The sequence below is a fragment of the Sinocyclocheilus rhinocerous genome, unplaced genomic scaffold (assembly GCF_001515625.1).
Source record: "Sinocyclocheilus rhinocerous isolate Xijiao unplaced genomic scaffold, SAMN03320098_v1.1 scaffold2172, whole genome shotgun sequence".
NCBI classification, from domain to species: Eukaryota; Metazoa; Chordata; class Actinopteri; order Cypriniformes; family Cyprinidae; genus Sinocyclocheilus; species Sinocyclocheilus rhinocerous.
This window is the reverse complement of record NW_015662992.1, coordinates 260958-270519: the sequence shown is the minus strand read 5'-3', so window position 1 is coordinate 270519 and position 9562 is coordinate 260958.

Below are 9562 nucleotides of genomic sequence, written 5' to 3'. Positions count from 1 at the left end.
TCTCACGCTTGAGGTATTCGGCTAATCACAACGCACTGGATAGCTGGCTAATCAGAGCACACCTCGCTTTTCAGACCGATTAGTTTTGTAAAAATCGACGCGTTTCAGAAAGGCGGGGCATAGAGGAGAAACAATAATGTACAGTATGTGGAAAATAATGTGTTTTTTTAACTTTAAACCGCATAAACACATTTCATTACACCAAATACACAAAATAATGTTCTTTTTAGCAGCATCATATGACCCCTTTAATGAACCAGTCAATCTGGTTCACAAAACCGGTTTGAATGATTCGTTCACAAATTAGACTGATCTGGTTCTTGAGTCCAGTTCACTAAATCTAATAGCAGTGCTTAAGAGTTATTGTGGTTAAAATGGTTTCAGAAAACTTGGGATATATAGTGCGTGAGTCGTATGGACCTCTTCTGTTATTTGAAGTTTGCAATACGGAAGAATCACGGAAGATCAACACAGCTTTTAAAATTTCCCACTTTGAGTCCACAAAAGAAAAAAGGTCATACAGATTTGGGACAAAATGTAGGTAAGTGCATGATGACAGAATTTTCACTTGGTGGTTGATCAGTGCACAGCAGCATGTTATATGGCTTAGCAACGCAAGGTTTTGAGTTCACGTCCAATCTGACAAATGCTGATATTCTAATCTGGGACCTTTGCCATTAGCACAAGGGTTATAAATTCAGATCCACTTACTCAGTGACTTAATATGATCACAATTTTGCCCTTGAGCAACGCACTTTGCATGGTTGTTACAGGGGGGCAGTTCCTGTGGTTTGAATAAAAAGGCTTCAGCTGAATGACAAGTAATCCTAGTATCACCCTTGGAGTGTTTCCCATTAATGCCAGAGCAACACTGTATCAGACCATCCGTCTGCTGATGAAAAAAGTAGACCACTAAAGTAGTCATTGGGATGTCTCTAAACAGCCCGTACATAATGACCGACATAAATTTGGATCAAAGCAATATCACTTTTATTAGCAGCAATATATCCTTCAGCATTCCTAAATGCAAAACGAGAGCCACGAGAACAATTTGTGTTGTGTTTTACGACCTGTGCTTATTTGTCATGTGCTTTTACCTCATCCCTAGATGCCTGTGCAAAGACTGGCATTAAAACCATTCAGCTATCTGACTCAGGCCCTTTGACCTTTTGGCACAGGTGAAATTCCAGCATCTGGACCAAAAGTTATTTGGTCTACCTGCAGAGACATGGTGTAAGTGGTCAAACGAAGATATTTATGGTCCAACTGAATGTAAATCGGTATGAATATCTTTCATTATTGTACGACAATAGATGTTAGTGATCTTTAGGCAATGATCTACAAAGGTTTGAAATTGAGTTTGAACATTTCTTGCCAGAGCTGTGGTCAGTCTAATGTGATCATGCACACAGTAATCCATTTAAGTCATTTTATGGATGCTCAGGGAGATGGCTTAGTCTCCTGTCTCAGATGGCCTTGACTTCTCTAATTGATCCACAACAAGCAGTGAGACATACTGATCGATGAACGAATCACGTTCGGAACATAGTATTGTACTCCTGCAATTATATTCAAATGTTAATCATGTAAAGATAATTCAGTTTCATAGTTTAGTTCCAGAGAGGATGCATTATATTTCTTAGTGTACAAACATAATAATGGCAGAGTGAAATGAAGCAAAATCCCAATTGCTTGAGTTGAAAATCTTTTGTCTGTGATATCACAAAGCATAATCAAATAAAATAATTTTCAGCCTGACAGAAAGAGATGAATGAATGAATGATGCATTTATATAGCGCTTTATTGTGTATTGCTGTACACCCAAAGCGCTTTACAATCATGAGGGGGTCTCTCCTCAACCACCACCAGTGTGCCGCAACCACCTGGATGATGCGACGGCAGCCACAGTACAACGGCGCCAGTGCGCTCACCGCACACCAGCTATAGGTGGAGAGGAGAGAGCGATAGAGCCAATTCAATGAATGGGGATTATTAGGAGGCCATGATTGACAAAGGGCCAGTGGAGGGAATTTGGCCAGGACACCGGGGTTACACCCCTACTCTTTGCGAGAAGTGCCATGGGATTTTTAATAACTACAGAGAGTCAGGACCTCGGTTTAACATCTCATCCGAAAGACGGTGCTCTTTAACAGTATAGTGTCCCCGTCACTACACTGGGGCGTTAGGACCCACACAGACCACAGGGTGAGCACCCCCTGCGGGCCTCACTAACACCTCTTCCAACAGCAACCTCGTTTTCCCAGGAGGTCTCCCATCCAGGTACTGACCAGGCTCAACCCTGCTTAGCTTAAGTGGGCAACCAGTCTTGGGCTGCAGGGTGATATGGCCACTCACCATGTAAATCATAACTTTTGGGTTTGTTTTTGATTTGCTTATTTTTTAATTTAATGACTTGCCTCACAATATTTACTGACTATAAAACTGCTTTTTTCAAATATTTCCTTATTGCTGCTTTTTATAGATTTTAATGCTTTATTTCAGTCTTCAACATTTTTAAAAAATATGTCCTTTTTTCTGTTGCATTAACTTGAAGATAAATAATGATTATACTACTAATGAAATAACAGAAAATATATTAACAGAAAAATATATACTCTAAAAAGTTTGATGTTGTTTTATTAAGATTTTATTAATGTTGCTGGAAGAAGCCTCTTATTCGCACCAAGGCTGTTTTTATTTGATCACAAATACAGTAAAACAGTACTATTGTGAAATATTATAACAATTTAAACATTTATTTTAAAATGTAATTTATTCCTGTGATGGTAAAGCTGAATTTACAGCAGCCATTACTCCAGTCTTGGTCACATGATCCTTCATAAATGATTCTTCTGATTTGGTGCTCAAGAAACATTTCTTATGTTAATAGTTATGCTGTTTAATATTTTTGTTGAAATAGTGATACCTGAGTTTTTTCAGGGTCCTTAGGTAAATAGAAAGTTCAAAAGGTGATCGGTTATTTGAAATAGAAATGTTCTGTAACATATAACAAGTAATTTAATCGTGTTTCTCTTTCAATAAATTCAATGCATTCTAGATAAATAAAAGTATTGATTTCTTAAAATATATATTACTGACCTGAAACTTTTAAATGCTATTGTTTTATATTTAGAGACAGTGGGTGAAGTAAAATTTATTATCATTCATTTAGGCATGAATGTCAGATTTGTGGCTATGAAGGCACGAAGTTCATTAGATAATAGCTTGTGCTCAAATATAATCCCTGTATGCTCTCTTTTTGTGATCTCACAGGCCCCAGAGACAGCCATAACTCAGTGTAAATTATGATGTTTGAGTTAAAGTAGTTCTGTGAGGGATTTGGCTACTGTAGCTCTTGAAAGAGAGTGTTGTTCTAAACAATGGCTTTCTGTACTACCAGGTCATCTTTGGAAGGATCACTAATGACAAAATCCAAGGAATCAGCAATCTCCTCAGTGCCATTGTCCATGCACTGGGGTAATCTTCTGATCCAGTGACCTTGCCATGATAGGTGTCCAATCTCTAACATATGCTTCTTACTACGATTAAAACGCCCACACTCGATCTAAGTTACAGAGACAGATGATATGATCTGCATACAGCCGCATGCTAATGAAAACAAGATCCCTTGAAATCTCTGTGACCTCCGCTTAACCTGTCTGAACCTCTCTGAAGCAAAAGAAATTAAGCTAAATTAATGATTTAGACAGAAGCAAATAAAATGACACTCCTTGGAATATACTTTCCCACTGACAGTAAATTTTGAGACTGGTGATTTTGCAAAAGATTTCAAGAGCTTTTTGCATCAGGGCAGTTTTTTCTTCACTCTCTCTCTCTAGGACATTCACAATTCAACACGGTATAACCTATTATCAAAATATTTAAAATACAAATTATTCAGCATATATATTTTATTCGAATACTATTTTTAATATAATATAATAAACATACAGATAATTACAGTGATATGAATATGCATAGACCTTACCAGAGCAATCAGAGAAGGTCACATTTTAATTATCCATGGCCTAGAACCCCACCTGTGCTTTTTTCCAGTGACTCCCCAGATGAGATGGCCCTGACAGGGCCTCAGTAATGGAGTCGGACCCAGGTGCCCCAGTATCCATTTCCTCTACCAACACGGGCTCCCCTGGATGGCCGCACTGCTCGATTGAATGACTCTTGAAACTTTGATGAGCTCGAATGGGCCAGTGCTCCACAGACAAAGAGGGAGTGTTGTTTGCCCAATAGCACTACTAGGAAGACGCTGGGTCAGCCATGGGACATGGATAAAACCTGTTATTGAAGCCAATCCAGTGCTCATGCATCCGTGAAAACAAGATAATGGGCAACCCCTGGTTTATGCCAAAATGCAAACAGATTGATTAGGCTTGTAAACAGAGCTAGCCTCAAGTTCACCTGTGATGAATAGGATAATAGCATATGTTTGTTCTGCAGCACTTTCATATTAGCAGCTGAACTGTAAAATTATTTAAATAACAGAATAAAAACTAGAACCTTAGGTGAGAAAACTAAAGGTGTTTTTTTTACACAAAGATGATTTTTGAAAGGTAAAGGTATCAAACGACGTCTAAGTCTCAGTAGTATGGAATTACTTTGAAATACTGAGCCCTTTATGAATCTGCGTAATATGAATATGCACGGCAGGGCATGGTTACACAAGCCTGCTCAAAACATTAGATAATCCATCTTCAACCCAGACAGAAATTCCTGGCAGAGGACCAACAACATCTTCAAACAAAGCATTTGAAGAGGAGATGCATTCCTGTGAAACACCACAGATACGCACAGCTTGAAAAACACATTTCCGTCACATGACATTTATAGAAATAACAACGCTGCAGCTATTTGTAGTTTGTATAAGCTATTTGTAGTTAAGTTATAATCCTCTCACAATAAAGTAGTCAAGCAACCCTTTGCAAAAAGTAGTTAGCTTCAATCTACAAGCAAACTGACACAACAAACAAACAAGCAGGATCAAGATCTCCATACTAAATTAATGCCATTTACAATAATTTGACATAAATACACAAAAATGCAGGGATATGTACACCCGATACTGAAGCGCCAAGTTAAAACTCTGCTTGGTGACCGTAAACTGCCTACAGCAAAAGACCATATCCCTCCAAGAACCGAAACTATTAAGATAACTATATTATCATCCACACCAAAGGACGATAACATTCCGTTTAACTTATTAAGAACCATTGTCTATTGTCAACAGTGTAGTGGTGTATGAGGCACAGCTCACACAGAAGTCACTTTCAAATCAATTATATATACATAGCTTAGCAAAAGAAAAGAAAACGCGTATTCTGATTAATTATGTAATATGTATATGTATTTTATTTATCATATTGTGGTTGCTATCATTTTTTAAAAAGCAATATGCAACTTGAGGCACTGTTTTTTCTACAGTTAAGGGGCTTTTAGGTATCATGCTTCACATTGCGCCTAATGTCAAGTAATCAAGTAATGCATGGCATTAAGTTGCTTATTGCTTTACATTTAGCATTTTGTTATGATACACTGCTATTTAATACCTAGTAATTGGACAAGCTAGTATTTTGAAAACAGCTACGCTACTGAATGTTTGTACCATAACAACTTGTAGTTTGCTACTCATCAACACTGATAATACTGTGAATAGATGTATGAGCATGAAGGAGATGTGAAGGTGAGAAAGTCTTCTCTTTACATATTATTATCACTTTTTCATCTCTCTCCAAAACTGATGGTCTAGAAGAATGGTTAATCATAGCCACTGCACATCCATAACTAACATATACACATCCCCATTATGAACAGAAAGAAAGGTGGGCTGATTATAAAGACTGTAAAGAAGTAGAAGAGAGAAAAGAGGCAAGAATGGGGGAGGGGAGGATGCGTGAGTGAAAGTCTGACATGATTTCCCTTTTCACAAACCCATGCATTAAAAGAACCTCCCACACTTGAGAATGAGAGACTTTACATCGCAAGTGATTGTATAGATTTTAGATATTCCCACCAAACGGAAACATGATCACATCCCCCACAGAAATCTTCTCCTGGGGATCTTAAGGGTTCTGCTGGGATCTATGGTGTGGGATACAAGAGAATAGGATAAGTGGATTAGACATCGACACTGCCTCTGGGAGTCCTCACCTTACATGCCCTGTGTGAGAGAGAGTTCTTAACCATTTGAAACACAACGCTGGTTCTTTCGTGCAAGCAGGCTTCTCTGTTCTTCAGCATATTTATCCTGTCAGGCTGCAGCCGAGGGTTCAATACTGCCATTGCGTAATTGACAAGAATGCTACCCCACCAATGGAATTTAATTACAACCCCAGGAGAGTCAGAGTCTCTTGACAGGTTATTGGAAAAAAAATGCAGGGGGCAGCTCCTGATAGGATGCCTAGAAACTGCTGTGCAATGAGGAAATCCTAAAACACTGAGGATAAATCAAATTACTACTAGGCCAGAATCAGAAAGAGGAAATTCATCATATCATTCCATGCCTTGTGGAAGAAATTTAGAGAGACACATACAGGACAACAATCTCTGATCATGACAGATGGAGGATGAATGTCTGCTGGTCATGCAGACTTTGTGACGCACAATTCAAAGTTGCTTCTCTTCATAAGTGTCTGATTAGTAGAGGAGAAAAGAGAATAAAGGAGAAAACCAAGTACATAACACTAGGTATAGACTTGTATGATGCAATTTATTTCTAAGTGTCAGGCCCACACACAACTTTAATATAAACTGTATGCTAAAAATTATTGAAACATATTTGAGCTATAGCTATGTGGAAGGTAGCACATTCATTCTTAAAATCAGAAACAGTCACATTGTAAGATATTAAATCAGCATTTACCCATTTATAAAGTCACATTGTGAGAAATAAGGGTGTAATGGCAAAATATGAAGTTGCATTTGTGAGATATAAACACAAATACAGGAAATAAATGTGAAATTGTGAGATATAAAGATCAGAAATTATGAATAACAAAGTAGCAATTATGAGAAAAAAACCTCAGAATCACAATAATCAGTCGCATTTGTACTGAAAAAATGAAAAATAAATAAAAAAGCATTGCGTTTGCTTGAAAAACTTTTGTGGTCCCCTGTGAAACTTGCATAACTTTTGTGATGGAAATAATATAAAGTAGGATGAAAAACTATATTTCAATGCATTTGTGAACACGAATGTTTTGAAAGTGTACACAAAGTTTGTCGGGGGACACAATAGTTTTGTGAGATTGCAAAATGAGTTTATATAGGGAACGAGTACACAAATGTTTTGCGAATGAACAAAGTTTGTCGGGAGAATGCAAGTAAGCACAAAAGCATTGATATATATATATATAATTTTCCCTTAGGGGCTCCACAGCTTCCATAGCAAAAACAAGTGAAACACACAAATGGACTTTGGATATGACACTGAAAAATTACTAAGTACTTCATCCCCATCTAGCAAAAAAGTTTAGTGACGTAGTGATATACAGTTAAAATCTATTAACAGCACCAGACATGTTGATGTGACCATTTCAGTGTGTGCTATAACGGACAGCACAGTCATCACGTTGAAGACCTCAATTATACAAATCCAAAAACACACCAGACAACTCCAACAGTTACTGTCACTTACACAATGTGGTTCCTCTTCCTTTTCATCTAATTAAAATATTACGCTTTGTCAAATGTCTGACATGCATGTGCTTGAAAATTGTCGCGTCTATTTTTAAACCAAGGTGGTTACATAAATCTTCACACAAAGAAGGAGATCTGAATGCCGATCTTTTCTGACTGACTCTCCCCTCTCTCCTCATCCCAGTCCGTCTTTCTCTGTCCTTTTCCAGACCTCTTCTCTTTCTTTATGTGCATTCTTAGTGAGACGGTTATTCCAATGGAATAAATATTCAATTATTCACACTGCGTTTGTGTAGCTATGCCCCAGGTCTGCATCACACTAATGGAAATGGCAGGCTGCTTTTACCATAGTAGTAGAAACAGATGACCAACACCCACTCAAATCCATCCTGGCTTTCAACACAATCACCAGAGATCCTCATTATAACTCTGTGTATTGATCCATGTGTTCTGCTTTCTCCAGTTTAGTGACTGACTTATGTCTGTGAATGACTGATTGACCCAGACCGGAGACAGCACACAAAAGGCCCAGCTGACACCCCCAAAATATTAGAAACTCAAATTTACTCAGCTTCAGCAGACTGCTGTGCCTCCTGCCTTTGTAATGCTGTAAACTTTTAGGTCAAACTGGTACACAGAAAGGTCATTACATAGTCCACAGCAGGTGGATGATGATAAAATACTATGTTCCAAACCTCTATGACTTTCTTTTTTTCTTCGATGAAACACAAAAGGAGTTTTTAAATTGTACCGTTTGCTCTTTTCCACGTAATTGCAATGAATGGGACACTTAAGCACTATTAAAGTCATAAAAGTGGTCCATATGACTCGTGCTATTTCATTTTCTGTTTCTTGTGAGGAACAAATATAGATAAATCTTTTTTTTTTTTTTTTAAAAACCTTGACATAAGCTCTAGTCCTGATTACAATCCTGAGAGAAGTAGTAATGACTGATTTGAGAACGATTTCTTTTTTTTTTTTGGCATCAAGTCTTTTCGAGGAATCAGTTGATTTAGTTCATAAAACCGGTCTGAATGTTTAATTATTAAACCAGAACCTTTAAAATACATCAGTTATAGATTTTACATGATTCTAAACATAGTATATGGCATAGTATAATGTACAAATTATGTAAACACACACATACAAACCTCCACAGCACTGACAAAAACAACGTCCCATAGCAGCAGTGCGTTTTGAGGATCATGATGAAGTATAGTGTTGACAAGAAGGGGATCTGCACAGCACAGAAGCCCTCTGCCCAGTGCCTTTCATGCTTTATGTTGTCACATATTCATTTACTTCATTAATATTTAATTATTATAAAATTCGGACAATTAAAATGTGTCCCCATCCCAGATTAATGCTATTAAGACCACATTTACATTAGATTTGTGTGTATTTGGGGGCCACGGCTGACAATGAATTGGATGTGAAGCAATGGAAGAGAATTAACTGACCTTATAAACTAAATACTTTGTACTCACACAAAACAAAAACACTTCATTATTGGACTTTGAGAAATGCAACCTTGAATAAGTAGAAAGCATGTTTGAGTGGTAACAGAAAATAGTAGGTATGTGAACAATAACTGCTGTCCTTTATTCTCTCTGTCTCACACACACACACACACACACACACAGGCATACGAAAGTATCTGGGTGATGCAACCCACTGAAATAATGAGATCAACATTAGATTTTTCTTGCTACATTTGAGCTAAGAAGTAACAGCCATTTTGAGATGTACGTATGTCTTTTGCTTGATAGTTATGTGTTATTTTATTCATAATTTTACTTTGTGCATGCAAATTGTATCTTTGCAAGTAATCTCTGTAACTGCATCCAGCCAAACAATTACTTTCATTAGATCTGTTCCATTGCAGTGCCTACCCCGTCTGACCTTAAAA